Source organism: Halictus rubicundus, chromosome 12 (genome assembly GCF_050948215.1).
Source record: "Halictus rubicundus isolate RS-2024b chromosome 12, iyHalRubi1_principal, whole genome shotgun sequence".
NCBI classification, from domain to species: Eukaryota; Metazoa; Arthropoda; class Insecta; order Hymenoptera; family Halictidae; genus Halictus; species Halictus rubicundus.
In genome coordinates, this window is record NC_135160.1 from 10,359,666 (window position 1) to 10,380,541 (window position 20,876).

Here is a 20,876-nt window from a genome sequence, read left to right on the forward strand (position 1 = left end):
ACGTATCGCCAAGTTGAATTCGCGAAGCGACTCATGCGAGTGCCCCGGTTCTTTTGTAATCGGCTCTCTCGCCGGATTCCTCGAAGTTGCACGGGACCGTGCAGCCTCTGCCGGCGTCCATTCTTTTGCGGCGTTAATTGCGCGACGTTTTTCTCGAAGCGAACGAACGGGAAGGCCGATTTGCAAGTGAGATTCCATTGTCGTCCTTGAACCCGCCGCTCGTCTACTTCCTCGGTCGTTGTTTCCTCGACTTCCACGGCCAGTCAAGCGAATCGTGCTCATGGTCGGAAGCTTTATTGTGATCCATCGGCGAACAAAGGATCCTCTCATTGCCTGCCCGTGAACCTTGACGGACCGGCGACGTTGATGCACCAGCCTCGATTAAATTCACGACTCCTGTGTTTCGCGTTCGAGGTGGCTCTAAACTCTTCATCTTGTTTTATTCCTCGTTCTCATCCTTCCTTTGAATCGTACGTATTCCGCGAAGAGCATAAAGTTAGCGCGAATTGACTAAAACCTCGAGATACCATTTTCATTACTGAATGTCCTCGAAGATCGTCATTGCTTTGCATCAAGGACTTATTAAATTCCAGCCTCCAGCGCTCGCGATCGGCGAAGTGGCTACCCTAAGAAACCATCAAAATGGCGGGTCTGGTGTAATCAGTGCCGCCGGCAGATGCAGGTATTCAGCAATTTTTAAAAACTTTTGACGGCAGTATTATCGTGCTGTCACTCTTTAATTTTTTGAAACTTCTGTGAGGCATTGAAAGGCGAATGCTCGATGAAGCGTTCATTCTTTACTTGCTGATATTCAAGGCACTGCAGTATTGAACGCAACCTATAAAAATCAGTTTAAAAAAACCAATAATTCGCCAGCGGTGCGTGTTCGAAAGGACGCATTGATTTTTACGATGAACTTCGTGCGTCCATTCTAGTCACAAATTTAACAAAAAGGTAGTAAAAATCCCTGCAGCTGGTTACCAAGATATTTGCATACGTCACCACTATACAATACTCTCCTCACAATTAAGGATTCTTTATTAGGTTGCCCAAAATGTTCGCTTCGTTTTCGATTAACCCTTACGCCAACGCCGAACATTTTCCTACAGTGTTCGATACCTTTGTACATCATTAAAATGAAAGTCCATGTACATGTATCCAAGAAGATGGAGGACTACCTGTGCTATTTCAACGAGCGTTGTCAATGAGAATATTCAGAAAGTTTTCAAAACAAACTAGAAGTTGCCCAGGTGCCTAGGTCTTGACATCTTGGTACAATTTTCTATGGAACCAAACGGCGTGAAATAATAAACCATAGACAAAAGGATAATTACGCTTGTTGTCAACGCTCGAACGACACCGCAGATCAGGAGAAGAACTTGAGCGGCGACCAAATAGTTTCGTCGACGGCCACCGTGTGCCGTACGAAATGACCAAAATGGCGGTCCTAGGAGACCCAGAAACACCGGCGCTGGGGTGAAATGGCCGTTGTTTGTCCGCGCGTAAAGCATCGGGGGAATATTCCGCGGGGGTTGTTGGGGAAGGAAAGTTCCTCGGACGTTCGGTTCGCGAAATCATGGCGATGCGCTCGATAACGCGGCCCTAATGAGAGGCTCGGCTGGATCGGGTAAAGGCCATCGGGTTCCGTGATCGTCCGGGTCTCCGTGGCCACGACCGCACGCCATAAAAGCGCTCCCTATATTTAGCCAGGCTTCCCCATGTGTGTTCCCCACCTACGTGCTACACTACGTGGGCCAGCAACACGCTAGCACGTGTTTTACGACCCCGGCGCGGACGTCATCCGGACGTGTGCACGCGTCCACACACGCCGATTCGCGTTCCAAAGGCTCGTTTTCAACCCTCCCGCGTTCCACCCTGTCCCTCTCGACGATTTCGGGCCGTTTGCGGTCCACGGAAACTTAACCCCGCGTTTGGCGAGCCCATTTTACTACCGCGGTTAGCCGCGTGACGACATCGGCCTGCGTCTTTCCGCCGATCAATCTTTTTACGGACCAAATACCGATTTCACCCTCGGAGGATCGGACAGACATTCTATTCGTTTTAAGTGATACCAGAAAATTCGGAAATTTTCTATTTCGACGACAAACTTGTGTAAGACACACCTCATATATAGCACACACTACTATATAAATGCAAACTGTAGGGTTTAGTTTTTTCAAGTGTCCCTACGATCATTGGAAAATTTTATTTCAGACCGAGTTCAATGTGAATTTGAAGATCGGAGTTTTCCCTGTGAAATGGTTCCTGAAAAGTTGCGGTACGATTTTTAATAAATAAACCTACCCAGCACAAAACATATAAAAGTGAAACGTCTTATAGAAGGGAGAATATTGAATTTACTATGTGCTTAACACTAGGTTTACGGGACCCGTCAACATGACGGATTTTAATATTTTTAATTTAAAAATATTAAGATTGTAAGGATGTATAGATGAGAAATTCTTTAGCAAATTTATTTCTTTGGGTATATATTACTTTAAAAATATTGCTAAAATTTTGGGTATCACGTTCTTGTTATTTTTATGAAGTGATGCAAAATATTCACTTTTAGTGCTCCGTAAACCTAGTGTTAAATAAATAAGTCGAGTCAGTAGTTTCCTCCGAAAACATTTTTATAATTTCAATAATCGCGAAACAGAAAACCGGTCATTTTGACCGTGCTGGTTTAGTGTTAACATTGAATGAAAAGTGTGCATACTAGTTCTTTTTGTAATTTTCACTCAACCTAAATGCTTCCATTGGAAAGCTCTCGAATTATCGATGCATTCAGCTGATTAATAATACAGTTGACAATCGAGGAAGCGTGTATCAGTAAATAACGATTGATCGTCGACGGCAGTCCACAAATTACGAGGTAATTAAACGTCCCGATGGAAGCGAAGACAATGTTGAACCGGCTCGGCTCAATTAAGGGAACAAACATCAATAAAGACCGACCGGATTACGTGCGAAAATTCGCGGGATCCGATTAATCATGCGTCGAAACGGTTTCTCGATCGCGGACATTTCACTTTTCCCGCGCTGTCGATCCGCTCCGTTTACTTTCGCGCAAAGGCTCTTTATTATCGGGCGTGATCGGAATTGCACAGCGCCGCGAGATCAAGATCGCGATCGAGATCGATACATACGAAACCGATCATTTGCTCGATCATCGAACAGTAGCGACCGATCGCGATCAATTCGAAAGCGATCGAGGGCTGCGCCGGAGATCACGACCGCGCTCGAGCGTGGAGATCGATCGTTTTGCCCCGTGATTAATTGAAAAATGCGTTATTTTAATGATACCGTTCAAGAATTATTTATTGACTGTTTCGTTGAAAGACTCGGCCGATAAGAATCGAAAAATCAAGTCTTGAGGGACGGCTCGCTGGGAACCTATTATTCTTTGGAGTAATTATTTTCGCTCTGAAAATCTAGCAGACCCATAAAACCTTTTTTATGGGGTAATCAAATTTCCTTGCTTCAATGAAGTTTACGCGTGAAGTCGCATTTAATTGCGATGGATAAAAGCTCGAAGAGCGTCCGCTGTTTAGATACTAAGATAAAGAAGGATACATTAAATTTTTTATTTAAACAGTTGGTCTTATATATGCATCTATTTTTTAAATATTTGTAAACCTACTTTGAGGTAAACGTTGATTTTCTTATTGGATCCAAGCAAGAAGATTAGAATTTAGATAGATTCGTAATTCTGGGTCGAAATAGACCCAAGTCTCGTCGTCCCGAGGTTAAGCAAGTACTTTAAGGTTGTAGGTTGAATTTAAACAAATGGAACCCGAGTGATAGTTAATATTGTTTCCTTCCTCAAAAATAGTGAAAGTAGTCTAAGAACCAAGTGAACCATTATGAAAACAAGAAGGAAATTAATATTGCCCTCGTTGAACCACATGAGTCAGTTTTACTTGTGCACCTGATAAATGTGCGATTTTGTTTGTAACGTTCAGCATTGTTGCGTCATGGACTGAGTAACGAATTATTTTGCTGTCTTGCTTAATTGTTTAAGTGAGTTGCGAGCATTTTCGAACCAGATCGAATGTCTCGACAAGATCGAACAACTTGTCGTGCTCGGTCGTCCAATATGTCTTTTCGATTCTATAATAAAATGCCCGGTACAGGCCTGGAGCCTGTCGGGACTCGATGGTATCGCGACAGTCCGATAAAATTGACGACACCGCGAGCTTATGCGAAACAATGTCCTCGCCGCGGGTTGGATCGACTTTCGCCATTGTTGCCGAACTAACGTCACGTACACGACCCGCCATGGTATGCGACCCAGCTTTCTAATCGGTTGATTTCGCGGCCTGGCCCGATCATTTTTACATCCAGCGACTTGTGCCACCGATATTCGGACACTAAAACAAAATAACCAATTCTGACCTTTGACCTGATCAACGCCTACACTTTATTCGTTTCAATTCAACGAAACTGTGCCTGCTTGCGAACAGTAGAACGTGCGAAAAGACATTCAGACCAACCTAAAATAGTGTAAGGGACCCAGTTACTGTGGGGTTACCGATCACTGTGCTTATATTAATTATACCTATTTTTGGAAAAGAGATATTAAATTTTTTCATTGAAATCAGTTAATATAAACATATGTTATAATATCTGGCGCGAAAAGACATTCCGACCAACCTAAAATAGTGTAAGGGACCCAGTTACTGTGGGGTTACCGATCACTGTGCTTTTATTAATTATACCTATTTTTGGAAAAGAGATATTAAATTTTTTCATTGAAATCAGTTAATATAAACATATGTTATAATATCTGGCGCGAAAAGACATTCCGACCAACCTAAAATAGTGTAAGGGACCCAGTTACTGTGGGGTTACCGATTACTGTGCTTATATTAATTATACTTATTTTTAAAAAAGAAATATTGAATTTTTTCATTGAGATCGGTTTATATAAACATATGTTATATATCTCTTTTTTAATTTTCATTATGCTTTAGAAATAAGTATAATTAATATAGGCACAGTAATTGGTACCCCCACAGTATTTGATCCCTTTATCCTAGAAGCTCCTTTTAAGCAGGATACAGGAGATGAACGAGCGTCAACATTTTCGTTGATCAAAAACGGAAATAGTGGGAAAAAATCGCGAAAAGTCGACCTCGGTTGAAGAGACTTCGAGGCAGAAAAATTTCTCGGATACACAAGCATACAAGTGGGAGTGTATGCGTGTGTGTACGTTGGAGGATAGAAGTGGCACACGTCACGTTTCTGACGTTATTATTAGAACCCGCGTCCGGATACGTCGTTTGACGGACTAATGGAAAAAAAAAATGATAATATCGTTAACGATAATGGCGCGCGGACACGCGAGAACCGAGTATATGTATACTGTCGAATCCCGTACCGGTTTCCTTTGGAACGTTTCTGTGAAATATTGGCAACGAATTGACGATTAGGCGAAATAATGGGATACGTCCGTGTACAGTCTATCGATCCGACGATTATAGAAAAATGATTGGCCGGAGGATTATGGGCAACCTGCCAAAAATAAAAGCGAATTTTCTTTGCGAGACGTTTCCTGTAAAAGGTACCTATTAACTTATAACTTATACTATGACTTATACTATATTCTTATACTTAAACCTATAACTTATGTTATATTCACTTATGCTATAAATGTATAAAATCCGCAGCCTAGTGATTAACCCGTCGACTGCCACATTTGTCATACAATAGACTGCGGATTTTTATGGAAAATAAAAATTGTCAACTGAAAAGAAACAGAAACTAAATGAAAATGAATTTTTTCTTTTAATAATTGTAGTAAGTCGAAAATAGCGTAACAAACTTCTTCCTTGGAAGAAGTTTTCATAGTTACATATTTTATGTAATCATTTTTATTATAAATAGATAAAATCCGTAGTTTAATCTTATATTTGTGACACTATTTTTTGAGCAGATTTGAAAATTAAAAAAGAAGATTCAAATTCTATTAGGATCGGCAAATGGAGGGTTAAAGGAATAATCACGGATGATCAATTTTGATTTCATTCACTTTCGTTGGATGTCCTGGGGGTTGTAAATTCATCAGCGTGTCAGTCAATCATCAGTGTCATAATTCAAAACGTTCATTACTGGTCGGTTCAAAATTCATGCAGAGCATCCAGGTAAATTCCACGCGAATCTGTGATAGTGTGGCGGGTTACATCGCGGAAAATGGCAGATAAGCGTTCATTGCCGCCATGATGGCCCTTAGAAACCGGTATTGAGGTCTCGTCGCAATTTCCACGTGCGATAATTGAAGCAACGAAGAGCTCGGGGCAACAAACGGTCAGCTCGATTTCGACGTGACTGTAAAAGCACAAATGTTTGCAACAGTTCGATGCAACAAACGGTCATATCACTTGGCGCGACCGTCGAATAACGCGCAAATTCCGAATGTTTGCAGTCGCTCTGACTGTTTATCGCTCCGAACGATTAGGAAATCTAAATGGGCAGTCATGTCTAACTCGAGCTGACCGTTTGTTACCCTGAGCTCTTCAATCATTGTACGCGTTTCCCAATGGCAGCTCGGCGAAAAAAAAAACGGCGCCCGCGATCTTATGTAAAACATTATAGGCGAAATAACATTGCGCACGTGACCGGGTGCGTGTTGGTGCCGGCGTTTCGCGCGGTTGCACAATTTTCTGCGATAATCGCGACCGGCCGAATCACTTAATTAGCCTGATCGTCGAACGATCCGTGACTCAGTGGCTACGCGAACGCGTTGCGTAAGCGAACGCGGAATTTTCAGCGTGCTCGAAAGTTTTGCGGAACGTCTCGCGTGTCTCCACCCGGTGTAACGGTGTGTGTTCAGCGTTTTCTATTTTTTTTTTCTCTCTGTCTCTCCCCCCGTTGCATCGCGTTACACCCAGCGGGGAATGCACGAGCCCACGACTTTGAAACCGCGGTTCGATATCGATTAAATGCCACCGCGGAAAGGTTAGCCCGACCTCCATCTTGAAATTCCTCCCGAGTCTTGGCTCGGCCGTTCAAGGTCACCGTGCGACCATTATTTATTGAAAAACTCGGCCGTAACAATCCCGGAAAATTACCCTCCCTATTCGATCAAGTTGACTGTCCAGGCTATATCCGAATAGAGTATAGTGTCTGACGTCAACGGTCGACGTCTTTCGCTCGCGCCATTTTGAAGTTCGCGGAGCTTTAGCTTTCCGGTTGCGCCTCTAGTCTTCAAGGTTTTTACCGGTATAAATAAGAATAGCTATATTTGGTAGTTGCGAACGTTTGAGCGTCGGAGTCCATGAACTTTGGAAATGTTAAGAAACGCATGACGTAAAGATGAAATTAAGTTTAAACTATGAACGACAGGACTATACACCGACTCGATATACGCTATAGCGAATAACACACTGCTCCACAAAATCAAAGAAACACTGAAATGTAACCGAAAAATTGTTCATCTTCGACCTCCTGCAGCTCTATGTAAAAAAAATCATTTTTAGGAAAGCGACTATATAGAGTGAAAACAATTTTTTTCCACGTTCAATGCGACCTTTTGAATCACCTCTTAGAAATTGAGCTGCAATTTTTTGTTGTGATTTTAAAAAGCGTGCCGCTGGTATTAGGGTAATCCAAGATGTTCCATGGAGGGACTAGTATCTTGCATGTAATTAGTGTTCGTATTTAGTGCACATGTCCAGTGCGTGTATGTTTGTATGTGTATGTTTGCACATGCGTGAGCTTAGGAACAAGTATTGTGTCTTCACTGGCTTATAACTGGTACTGTTTTAGTCGCAACTCCTAAAGCGCACTGTTTAATTAATCTGCAACGAATCCGTGACAGAAACTTGCAGATCAACGTTTCAGAGTGCACCAAGAGGAAATTCATCTTCATAAGCTCGCATTGAAATGGACATGTAAAAACTTCTTTGAACTCCGTAGGGTCGCGCGAGTTTGGAAATTTTCAAATGAAGAAAACCAGCTTCAGTTTCTGTCTTAACTTCGTGAAACAAAAGAAACGTGAAGATAGATTTGGTGGGTATGAAAGTCGAGGATGCACCCTCTAAAATCGACACAGTAAGAACATTGCGTGAGTCGGTGTGCAATTTAGAGAAACTCGAAGATCGACAGTTTCTCGCTTACAATTCACCACCCCCTTAATTTCCTTAAAGAATTTACGGGTATGTAAATATGTTTTCAAAAAATACAAGTTTTCATTGTGAACTGAAAGAAACAGAAACCATATAAACAGTTCTTTCTATCCTTAACAATTTTAATGAAACGAAAGTAACACATGCTCTTAACACGTCAACTGCCACGTCAGTCACACATGACTGACAGTGATTTTTGACTGGGTTTATCAATCATCGTTTATCATTTTTATTATGAGATATCCAGACAAACCGAATTTCATTGGAGTCTTTCGAATTCAAAAGGGTTAAGACAGTTTTACCTTTTGCACTCGGCGCTATTTTAATTCTAAAACTAAATTTTTCTTCCGTCTTAAAATATTTTATTCATACGAAACTGATATCCGATTTTCACAGATAAATACAAACTTTGTAATGTGATAAATATTATGCAATATTTTATGTAATTCCTTCGAAATAATGCCACAACAATTTTTAGTGGCGCTTCAGAGTCACCACTCGAGTGCAAAATTACTCTGATTTTGTAAGAATCTCTGTGGTTGATATTCGGCACTTAACGCATCTCCAATCGACGAACCCAATCAAACAATTAAACCATCCCGGTCCGAGACACTTCGTTTCCCCCCCAGGCCCGTCAGCGGCCGATCATAGACTCCCAGCGGCGGAAAAAGGGGGCCAGGCGAAAACCCTTGGCAATTTCGTTCTCGGCGCCGTTGCAGCCCTTGCCACCCCTTTCCCCCGGGGGGTAGGGTGAAAGCATCACAGCGGCGCCGCCACCGACCACTGACCTAGATCCCGAGCCTACCGCACCATCCGAAAAACATCAACATCGCCGGTAGGCTGGTTCGATGGTGGACAGCAATTAGCCTCCCATTACCCTCCCCCGCCCCCCCCCCACCGAAAACCCGCCCCTCCCCGAGAGTGTTCCCGTCGGATCGAAAGTTTGGCGGGTAACCAGCGCGGCGGATTCATCGCGCATCCCCTAGGCCACCAAAAGCGAGAATAGGGGGGTATACAACCCCCATGCGCGAGAAGTTTGACCCCCGTGGTGCCGAGAGGGCAGGTGAAAAGGGGCTGTTGGTCGGGGTGCTCGGAGATTGTGTCGCGTGTCCTCCTCGAGTGGAAGCGGACACGGAGTGGCAAGACCGTTAATCGAAACCGGAAGCGGAAGTGGAAGAACCTTGGTCGACTGCTCGCTTGACTCACCTTCTGGTTGCTGGTCCGGTATCGATCACACACGGGTTTCCACCCACACGGCGGTGCACTCCGGTAGCCGGTTTCGGCGAAAACGCCAAGCGGAGAGGACTCGGGGCGGATTCGCGCGCGTGTCTACCTCGGCGATCCTTCGCTTCGCGATCCGCGTTTCGCCAGCACACTGTGTGTCTGTCCGTCACGTGACCGTCGGGGGTGGCCGACACCGGAGCAGAAAATCTCGGGGAGGTTGTGTTTCCTCGAGGCGGAGACCGAGCGGATTCCGCGAGGCCCGGGTAAACGAGGATTCCTTCGTCGCGAGGAGAAAATCGTGGCTTAGCGACCGACGAACCTTTGTGTACGTGTGTTGCTCGAACGAACGAACGGACGAACGGATGGAAAACGAGGACGCACGCAAGCGCAACCGGCCGACGTCCTAACCTCCACTCGATAACGTCGTCCTCGGTCAGCTCTCGTCGTCAGCCTGTGCACCGCCGAGTCGGGCGGAGAGGAGAGGAGAGGAGAGAGTGGAGAGCACCGTCGCGTTACGTCACTGTGCGATAGTATATACGTGTTGCGTCACCGAGAGACGCTTGCGCGCACGTGGTCGACACCGGAGGAACGGGCTGCACGTCGACTGTCGCACAGGGTGCACCGATTGCCAACCCCCGATCATACGCCGACACGCCGACAGGCTGAAAGGGAAAGGGACGGGACGGTGAAAGTTCCACGGGGGGTGGGCTCGGGGACCATGCCAGGTCTCCGATTGCTTGTTGCCCGCTGGATCGTCAGGGCTTCTCGATCTGCCAGGTCGATGGTCGCCCGTGGATTTCCTTCTGCTGGTCGTCGTACCGTTGATACTAACCCTTAACGGTCCGGAAGTATTTCGAGTTTACTTCCCACCAGGTCCAACCTATTTTTCACGCGAGGAGAAACTGTGGACTCAGCATTTTTCTATCAAGTATATTAATATTATTAATTAATTGGATTTTTGCCGCCATATACGCGGCTTTGGACTCGGTAAGTGAAGGGTCCGTTAAGGGTTAATTTGATGAAGGGGATGGAGATTACGGGGTGAGATCGGCGATTCGGGGTGCAAAGTCTTGAATGTGCTTGTCCTGAGAACTGCATTGATTCACAGTTCAATTAAAAATTGTGCGCGGAAATGTTAGCTTAGCTCGGCGACCTAAACTCGTGACGTATATGAAACGTCATTTCATGGCAAGAGGTTGAATCTTCGCCAAACGGTGCTGATAATTTATTATTTCGTTAGTAGAAAGGCAGATCGTACGTTTGTATTTGTGTTGTCGTTTATAGTATCCTTTCTTAATTTTCAGATCGCTTTAGACATTAGTCACCGCTTAAACAATAATTGAATCGCTTCAGCAGTGTCGTATAATTAAGCTTCGGACCCTCGTGCGTTTATGACAGATTGCAATACGCAAAGAGGAGTATAATAATGATATTAGCGCATTGGCTGCCATGAAGATTACCTGCGGGCTTCAGTAAGAGTTTATCACTGTGCTGTGAGGATCCTGTGTGTTCCTCGACGATTATATGAATATTAATGTTCTCTATTGGCGTAGCTTGCACGCAAACGTGAAATTTATACATGTTAGGACGAGGCACGAGAAATTCCCATATGAAATTGTTTTGTGTCTAATATCCGGTCGTAGGAAACACGTTTGGTTCGATATTTCTTTTTATTTGTCAATAAAGCACAGGATTATCGCTTCTCTTCAATCATAGTTATGTAAATCTACAATGCATTATAACTAAATCGTTAAAGTTTGTCTCTAATAATTCTAGTAAGTGGATGATAATTGGGTAGCGGATTTTTATGCGAAATAAAAATGTGGATCGTTAGAAATGGAACTCGGATGAAAATGTATTTCTTCTTTCAATCGTTTCAACAAGCCGAAAGTGAGTCATCAGTAGACTGCGGATTTTATATGTTTATGACAAAAACGAGTAGGTGTAATCCAAAACAGTGAAAAGAGTTCAACAATGTGTAAAAATTAAATGTTTAAAAATTTTTAACGTGTAAAAATTATTAACGAGGAAAAGAAATTTTTACGTAGCTCCTACAGATTGCAATTGACGTATAAAAATTTGATTTTGCACAAAGCTCCGCAGTCCAGTTATCAGTATTATTGGATACTTCTAATGTCTTTACAATTTTACTTTCTACTAATCCATTTTTACCACAAATGCATAAAACCCGCAGCCCAATTGTAACAGATCGTACAGCACAGTGACAAATATTATGAAATAATGGACAACATTAATTTCTGAGATTATAATTCCAGCATAGTGATTGTACGCGGGTTTAGTGAACTACGAACTCGGAAGAACGAGCCGACAGAAGGGGCAAGAAGCTGGGTATGCGAGGGGAACGAGCCACCCCCTGTCAAAGGAAAGTATGTCGGTCGAACTTGCGCAGAGTGTTCATGAATTTTATGAATGAAAGCTTGTGTGTTGCCGTGTTCGAGCGGATGTACATAGTATTCCCGTTTCAGGGACTTGGACACGTATTTCAGGTGAATCGAACGATTAGAGAACGGTCAGCGTGTCTTTGATCTCTTTTCGAAAGAAACTCGCATGCGCTCCCGTGCAACTTCCGCGAGAGGAGGAGGCGGAATCGAACCGAAATTTCACTGAATACCCACGGACAGGTCTGGACGCCATAATTTACTGGCGGAAGCGAACGATGAACCCCGCCGGATGGTCGAAATGTCGCGCAAACTGTATTGGAAACGGCTGTAGATCGGGATACGGATTGCGTGACTTTTCGATCATTCTGTGAGAACGCACCCCGAAGAAACGACGCTCTCCTCGCAAGATATCTGGAAACGGTACGGGGACAGTTTCCTGTGAACACCGGAAGTGTCTTGTGAAACATGGGAAACGCGCTTGAATCGACGGAAGACTATTCTCGTGAGCGCGTCGTCTGCTCGGAAGATTCTCGTGACACGGCCCCAAATGACGAATTTTTGTCGTTAAACATTTGCAATTTTTGTTTATTCATTCAGTTATTTACATTCTTCTATTTCTCGAACGCCATTCTTAACCCTCGTACGGTCTTCGAGCGAAAATTCACGAATATTCTGTTTTAGAGATGTCCTCTATTTGATTTGTGCTTAATTCGTATTTCAATCTTATATTTTCAAATGTGAAAGAAAAATGGAGAATTTCAGGAAAACTGCAACTACTCTGAGGAATGTAAGAGGATTGAAGACTCCAGAAAATGTCTGCAGCGACCTCGTAAATTGAACTCAACAAGACTGTTGTTTTTTTTTAATAAATCATTGTGTTGATCCCAACAAAAATTTGTTAACCCTTCAATACCCAAGCAACTGAAACGAATGTGGATTCCTGCGTGGCCTTGAAGACCGTCCACTTGTGCATTGTATTTAAATTTTTACACAAAGTTTACTTGAGAGAGTACCATATTCCGTCCAATAAATTAGGACTGTAAGGCTAAACAAATTACTTGTACTAATTATTTCAGTGCGACAGGGTAGAAGTAACATTTTCCGCACACTTAGCAAACGCTCTCCTTGAACGATCTCTGCGGACGTACATCTATCTGCTCTATCTCCAATAGGTATTTAATAATAAAACTGCGGATCTTCATGCAAAATAAAAAATATTTGCATCGATAGCGAGACACGGAAGCGAAACAAAATTTTTTTCCTCTTTCAATTAGTTTATTAAGCTGAAACCAACACGCTGATGTCTTTCAATCTTTTCAATATGTCGCCTGCTTTAAATTGTGCTTACCAATTTTTGTCATAAATGCATAAAATCCGCAGTCCAATTATAATAAACAAAGTATACAAAGATCGTAGCTTTCCGGTGTCCCCGAAAGAATTCGCTTATTTTTCAAGGGTTAAACTCGACCCAGTCCCAGGCCAGTTAAACGAAATCAACCCCCGTCGATCGAAGGTTCGAGGGGGTTGATTTTCAGCGGGATTCAAGAGGGCGAGCAGAGCGCTCGCGAGATTTTCCTCAAGCCGCTGGTCCGATTCCTCCGCGGCCGATAAAATCGCAACCCCGTGCCACGGGTTTACCAACCCCTGGACGCGAAAACCCGAGCGAAAAAGCCTGCGAGGTGTTTGTGGGTGGTCGTTTGAGGAACGAGACGAATGTCAGCTTCGGCGCGCGCAAGCGCGATACCCGAAAGCTTCGTAGCGAGCTTCGAAAGCTCGTCACAGGATGGCGACGCTTCTCGGGGTACGCGGGAACAAAGTCGTTCGACCCTTGCGAAAAGCCAAGGGCGAGTCGGCCAATCGCGGAAGGAGACGGGCTCCGTAGTTTCTGCAATTCGGCGCGTAGACCGCCATTTTCGGCCGGCCCTCCTAGATCGCCGGCTCGCCAGGCGACCGATGATTAATGACCCCGGACCCCCTCGATCCTCGGCGTCGCTCGCGAACTCCAATTTTCATGGAACTTTTTCGTGAGAGCACAAATTGATAAATACGGGCACCTTTCGGCTGCGCTTGTTCGAGAACGGGGGATGAAACCACCCCCTACATTTCGATGTTTAAGCCACTTGGAAAGGCAGAAACGAAACGGTGTTATTATAACTCGATTGCGGATCATTACGCGTTTGCAGTATTTATATTAAATTAGGAAGAAAACAGGAGTAACGCGTTCATTCGCTACCACGTTTTGATCGAACGTCCGCTCATATAAAAAGCATACACGACAACCCCATTGACTCACATTAAAATAAACTTCGCTTAAAAATAAAATTAGATATATAAATAAAAATTTAAGATACCTCCTTAAAGATCAGTTTGGCACCTCAGAGTCTTGCATGATAAATCTGCTAATAGTATTTCTTGATCAAAACGCTTCACAAGATTTGCTTTCTAAAATCAGATTTTTCACACGCAGCAACTTAACCCTTTGCACTCGGCGCTATTTTAATTCTAAAACTAAATTTTCCTTCCGTCTCAGAATATTTTCCTTTTATTCGTCGGAAACTGATCCGATTTTCACATATAACATTTAAACGTTCAGTAATCTATTAACCCCTTGCCCTACAATATCGAGTCATACTCGTGATGAAGACTCGGAACAGAGTCTAACAAATATGAATGTTATTAATTTCCTTAAAACCGAAATAAAATTCTATTTTGGCGTTGTCAATATACAACTGTTGAAGAACATATAGGAATATAATCGATATAAATTTCCTCCTATTTTTAGGAAATTACGAATTACAAAAATGTTCTAATCACCGAAACCGTGAAATAAATCGTAGTGCAAAGGGTTAAATACAAATTTTTTAATGTAACAAATATTTTGGAATGTTTTTCGTAATTTCTTTGAAATTCCATAACAATTTTTCGTGTCGCATCGGAGTCACCACTCGAGTGCAAAGGGTTAATATGCACGAGTAAGATTTTGAGCGTTGCAATAAACATTTCTAGCACACTGCGACTGTTACGCGTTCGTGTCGAGCAGAAGTCGCGGGTTAAACTCGTTATATGACTCGAACGGGTTAAAATGGAAAGTCTTAGTCGCGGTTCTTTGAACTCACGCGTGTTCAACCAGTGTTCCGAAAATCGAACTACCCTGAAATATCATTCCCCGTAGAGCCCGCTGGCTTCCGCATACTTTCACAGTTAGCGTCGCTCTTCGAGGAAAGCCGGCGTGTCGCGGCTCTCGTCGAGAAGTCAAATTACGGCCGAATCACCGGTATTATAACGCAGCGCGCATTAAAGACTTAACTGGTTCGCCGTAAAACGTCCTCGAGCATGCAAATCCTCCATCGATTTCACTTCCAGCGTGCCGACCCCGCCGACGATTATCAGGTTCGCGCGCAGAAAATGTCCAAATTTCGCGCGAAACCTTCGCGGCGTCTATAGTTTTATTAATTATAATATTTCGCAACCGCTTCAAGGATACCGGCGCGCTGCACATTTAATTTCAGCTTCGCGGAACGCATTATGGTCGCAGGACGCGAACGTCACGTTGCTTTCACAATCATTCTCATTTTTGTCTTGTTACCGTCGCGAACGAGCAGAACAGCCAGCAGTACAAGTACAGTAAGAACAGTATTTACAAGTGCTGGTTCTCCTTCGCGCAGCCTATTACGCACTTCTTGCGCACAATGTCTTTCTGCCGTCATTGTTTCGTCATGTTTCCGGAAAAAAATAGCGCACACTGCCCAGTACAGATCAAATTGCAGGTCTCCGTGCAAAATAAAAATGTGCCTCTTCTTTCGAGCGCTTTCGTAACAAGTTGAAAATAGTATAACAGTGTTCCAAAATTCTAACAATTTTGTATTTCACCCGTTCGCATTCATCGCAAACGCGGACGGCCTAGTTGCGAAACAACGTTCATTTCAGAAATTCCGAAAGGAACATTGGTCGCGTGCAGAAAAATAAATGCATATCTGCGGCTAGCATCACTTTGGACTGTGCATTATGCAGTTCCCGCAACTTTCGAACAATTTTTAACCGGCCGACAACTGTCGCGTGATGCTCTCCTAATTATCGAACAAAGTTCCGTACGCTTCGACTGACAAACTCGCCGAAAGTTTCCACCCCGCCGCGCCGTTATGGATCGCTTCATTATAAAATCGAACGTTTCGCATGCATCGAGCTAATGTTATCCCCGGGCCAAAGGTGCCACGCACGTCCCCGGTTGATGTCGTGTGTGTCGCGTTTTGTTGCAAATTGTCGGTTGCCCGACCATACCCGGCTTCCGCCGAAGATTTCACCGGGAACATCTGCCGGCGTCGATGTCTTTCCTCGAACAGGTGGGAAGCTGCCCCCGACCTTATCGCTCCGTTATCTGCAAATTGAATTTAATTCGGCGAAAACGTTCGGCCGCCGAAACTAATTAACAATCGAACGCGGCGCGCCCGCCGACTTGACCGCGAATCCAGGTCGAAAGTGTCGCTTTACCGTGAAATCGATTCTCGAGGCATCAAGTATCGCGATATTTTCAACATTTATGTAACATCTCGACGGTTACGTAATTTTCACATATTTTATTTGTCACGCTACATTCCACTTTTCTGGTCGTACCTGCATTTTACGTTATTTGTGCACGGTATATTGGACATTTTTCTGCGCATGCTGCATGCACAGCGGAACCTCGATTATCCTAATTACACGGGGAAACATTGCTGTTTAAATATTCTTTCATTGCTTTAAGTATTCTGTCTGCAAAATACTCCTGCATTAAAAATGGGAGCCGAAAGAAAAGTTCTTTCATCCTTGAATTATATTTATTAGCCGTAACTCTTGAATTTTTTAACTCTGTTTAACGCTTTAAATCGTATCTATTAATTTCTGCAATAAATAGTGTTGCATATAGATCCCCTTAGATTCAGATATTTCAATCAAACGCGTGTTGGGACACTGAACACCGAGGGTCCTACCGTATTTCATTTTATTCATACAACACGTCGCATTGCATCTCTCGCCTGTGGACTTGACATACGCTTTGCAGTGTCGTTTGTTGCGTTTTAATGTACGAGACGCGGAGACAGGTACAGCCCGGAGACAGCTATATCAATTATAGTCTGAGGCGTAAGTAACACGAGAAACGGATAATTTCAATTAAAATTCAGACTGCTGAATCACTATCGCGAGCATGCAAAGGTTCGTTCATCAGCTCGTCGTTGCGCAATCGAGGAGAGAAAATTGAGCAGCAATTTCCAGGCAAATGCGTGCGAAAATGAAGTGACGCTGCAGGCCGCTATCGGAAATAAGTTCTTCCTTCGGCGCGATACTGACATATCCGCCGTATCAGCGTCCACCGCCGACACGTTCAAGAATTTATCGGTATCTCGCCGATAACCGGCCGTTTATCGTGGCTCGCCGGACGGGCGGCGGCATTGATACACGGTGAAAAAGACACGACGCCAATTACGCTGTTCCACCGTGCGCCGTTGGCAATTATGCAAATCGTTGCGCATGGCGGTCGACGTTAGTTGCGACGAGGGACGGTCGTTTGCATACCGCGATATTCATACGTACTTGAGGAATGGAAATGCCGAGCCGAATCTCGTCGCGAGGACGCTGAAACGGAGAGTCAAGGCGAAGAGAGAGAGAGAGAGAGAGAGAGAGGGGGGGGTGAGAGATGTTTGGAAAAACGCATAGGAAATCCGCGGGGCGGCCAAGGAATTGCCAATCGAGTCGGTCGACGCGTTTCCGGTGAAAGAACGACCGAATTCCAGCTTCGATTCCCGCGATAAACAACTCGTGAGATTCGAGATATTTCATTTGTTTTTTACTCCTTTCAAGTAATAAGTTAACATTCTAGGGAAACTCGGTTTCACACGTTCAATTCTTCGATCCATGTCAATACACTTTCTATTAGCTTTTCCCAACAGTTTCTCTCGCAATGTGCACAAACAACGTGATTATCGGATCATTTCATTGTTTTGTTAGGAAAATTTTCCCTTGGGAAAGCAGTTTGCTTTCCTGACAAAATTACCGTGGATTTTCGTTGTGCAGATTAATCGAAAACGAACATGCGGGACAACTTAATACAATTTTCTGGATGGTTCTGAGAAAATGTGGTGTAAGAAACAATTGTTTGTTAAGAACAATTGTCTGGTTGGGTCATCATCTCGCATTGGGTCGCACTGTGCACGTTAAAATAAAATATCGCTTAACACTAGAAATACCGAACCAGTCAAAGTTACTAATTCTTTGTTTTACAATTACTGAAATTATATGAATGTTTTAACCAGAGATTTTCAAGTGGATTTTTTTATTGAAACACTGATAGACTGCAGACTTTCTTTGCAAAATAAAAATTTTCCAAGTCAATTGTGAGAGGCAGAAATATAATAAAAATGTATTTTTCCCGTTTTCGCGGTTTTGTACTTTACTTATTCAGTTTTGTCATGATTGCTTAAAATCCACAGACTATTAACAACAAATATTACCGGCAATATTATCGTCCCAGGAACTTGTCTGTTTCGCATTTATATAAAAATTCATTGTTAAGCTTGTGCAATGAAAAATGAAATAAAAAATATGTTCCTTATACCGAATTTTAATTCAAATGTCAAGGATTTAAATAGAACTGCAATTGTAACTTTACAGTGGCTTACAGTGTACAGATTACTCATTATGCGATAACAAATTTTTACATTGTACGGCTCGATTAGTGTAAGAGGACGCCTCCTAGTAATTTTTCATCCAAAGTATGGATACTGTCGATTTTATTTTTAGTTTCTTCGAAAAACATAGATGATATCCTCACCTGTAAATGTCGGTCAACGATGTTCAGAAATTAACATTTAATTTCAACTAATGAGAGTAATTATGACTAATGGCCGACCCTCAGTCTGCTGGTCATTTGATGTTAAAACAGTTCAGCCTATAGGCGAGTAGGAGCGTATTAATAAAGGCTTTAGTACGACGTTAATAATGTAGTTAAAGTTGGCTGTACAGTTGATTAGATTTTTAATTTGATCCGCCGTGAAAATGGTGCCCGATGCCGATGCATAAATTACTACAACTGTAATAACATGCACATGTCGATAATTCGAAACTGGGGCAGATGCGATTCAATCGTAGGGAACAATAGCATCATTCTAAATACTGAATTCTATTACAAATATCAAAGAAACTAGAAATTTTTAATCATCAAGTGGACTTTCAAAATTTACTTTAAAAATGTATCGATTATATTATATTTAATATTTATCTCTATCGAAACGCAGTAAATAGACACGCAGTGAAATAGTGAAATTTCATCTAAATCTACAAATAGTTACATTATTAATAGTTACACATTAAATAATTATTAGCTTAAATTTGAGTGGAGCCACAACGACATCAATAGTTCACTGAAGGGTTAAACAAATTTAACATTGTCAGAGACATATATTCTGCATTCTTTCTGATGCTTTGACTAGCTAATTGATTCTACTTTCTAATGGCTATAATAACGTTATTGGGTTATGGATAAACCGCACGCTACTCCCAACTTCATCTTCATAAAACAGCATTCTCTATAATATAGTTGATCGAATTATAGATAAAACCCGTTTCGACATTCAATGGTGACTACCGGGCGTCGTCTGTCGATGATAATGACGACGCAGCGCTGATAGCGCTGATTGTTTCGTCGCGACTGAATCGCCGCGTGATTACGTGAACGGATTAACGTTGTCGCAGAGCTGACACGACGGGAATTCGCAAATGAGCATCATGATGCTCACTGGTCGAACCTTATTTAATATTTAAATCCGCGTGTCGCCGGTGTTGAAACTATTCGCTCGACAATAGACAATAAACGCTTCGGAGCTTTTAAATCCTGGGAACTTTCAGTTCACAACACATTGTAAAACTAGACAGATTAGAATAAAAATTCCGCACGGAGACACACGAATCGCGATTCACGCTACATGTAATACATATTGGGAAATTAAATGTGTTCCTGTATTGATCATTTTTTCGTGTATCTCGCAAAGGCCGCCACACACGCTCCGCTTTGCTTATTAATTATTGTCGGTGCGTTGAGAAGTTGCAATTCTAGGTGAACAAACTCAACATCGTGATGATTGCGTTCATGCCAGAGAATTGACAGAACAGACCCGCGAAATGGGACCGTTTCACCAGATATATCCCGTCTTGCATTGCACCACTTCACAGGGAAAAAAGTATGACAGGCGCAAGGTAATACAGTGAATTCTCGATATATGTCAACAACACGGGACTTGCCAGCGTCAAGTATTGTACAGGAGACATTCAATCTGCGTTATGTTTACACTTCTCGGCGTCCGAGACCTCTCGAACTTCGTGACCCCTTCGCGGCACCTCACGGGATGTACCCCTCACGCGGTAGTGGGGGTAATTCCGCGACGTTTATCATCCAAGCCTTGCCGACATATAGAGAAATCACTGTACGCGATTGTCAATTGAGCATCTGGGATTTAAGAAGTTCGCCGCCTATTTAGAGTTAGGATATAAATTAATGAACGCTCTAAGTCCCAGGGACTAGATTCTACAGACGGCAGCCCTACGAAGCATCGATCGAAGTTGAAGTCTGTGTCGACGCGCTCGCCGAGGCTCGGGCAATCTTGCTGTCAGACTTCCGGTTGACCAGACTGTCAAGTGGACGCGTAGCACATGCGATCCTGCTTACGCGTCGACAGCCAGCGACGACGGCGTCTGCGTGGCGACAGCTGGGCGTGCCATCTTGCACGTCTGCGTCTGGCTGCCCATGCTACCGAGCCAGCAGGAGACACGAAGAGGTCTCTCGAGTGTCGCGACAGCTCTAATGTAAGGTGACGCGACGCGAGGCGACGCGAGGCGACAACGGGAACGAACGGGAACAGGAACGCGACACGAGCGGGTGAACAGGCGAACGAGGAACCCGCGACGACGTAGGAGCTGTTCGATGCGCGGAACAGTGGGGCCGAGGAGGTGTTCCGTCGTAGAAGGTGTCCGTCCGGGACACCAAGAGGAAAAGCTTTCTGCCGGAGGAGGAGGGGGTGTCCGGAACCGTCGGATAGAGGAGATACGAGCGACCAGGAAGACGCCTTGCGAACGGTGGAGGTGGGCTCGAACG

The 20,876-nt window shown here is 43.6% G+C and overlaps 1 protein-coding gene across 2 annotated transcripts in view; it reads right to left on the reverse strand.

The window, feature by feature from the left end:
* LOC143359956 (ras-related protein Rab-37) overlaps positions 1-10,200 on the reverse strand; it is a 138,716-nt gene extending 128,516 nt beyond the window's left edge. For both annotated transcript variants that reach the window (XM_076798394.1, XM_076798392.1), the window contains exon 1: positions 9,336-10,200. The gene's annotated coding sequence lies outside the window, so the exon portion shown is untranslated. The remainder of the gene's footprint in view (positions 1-9,335) is intronic.
* Positions 10,201-20,876: the final 10,676 nt, after the last annotated feature.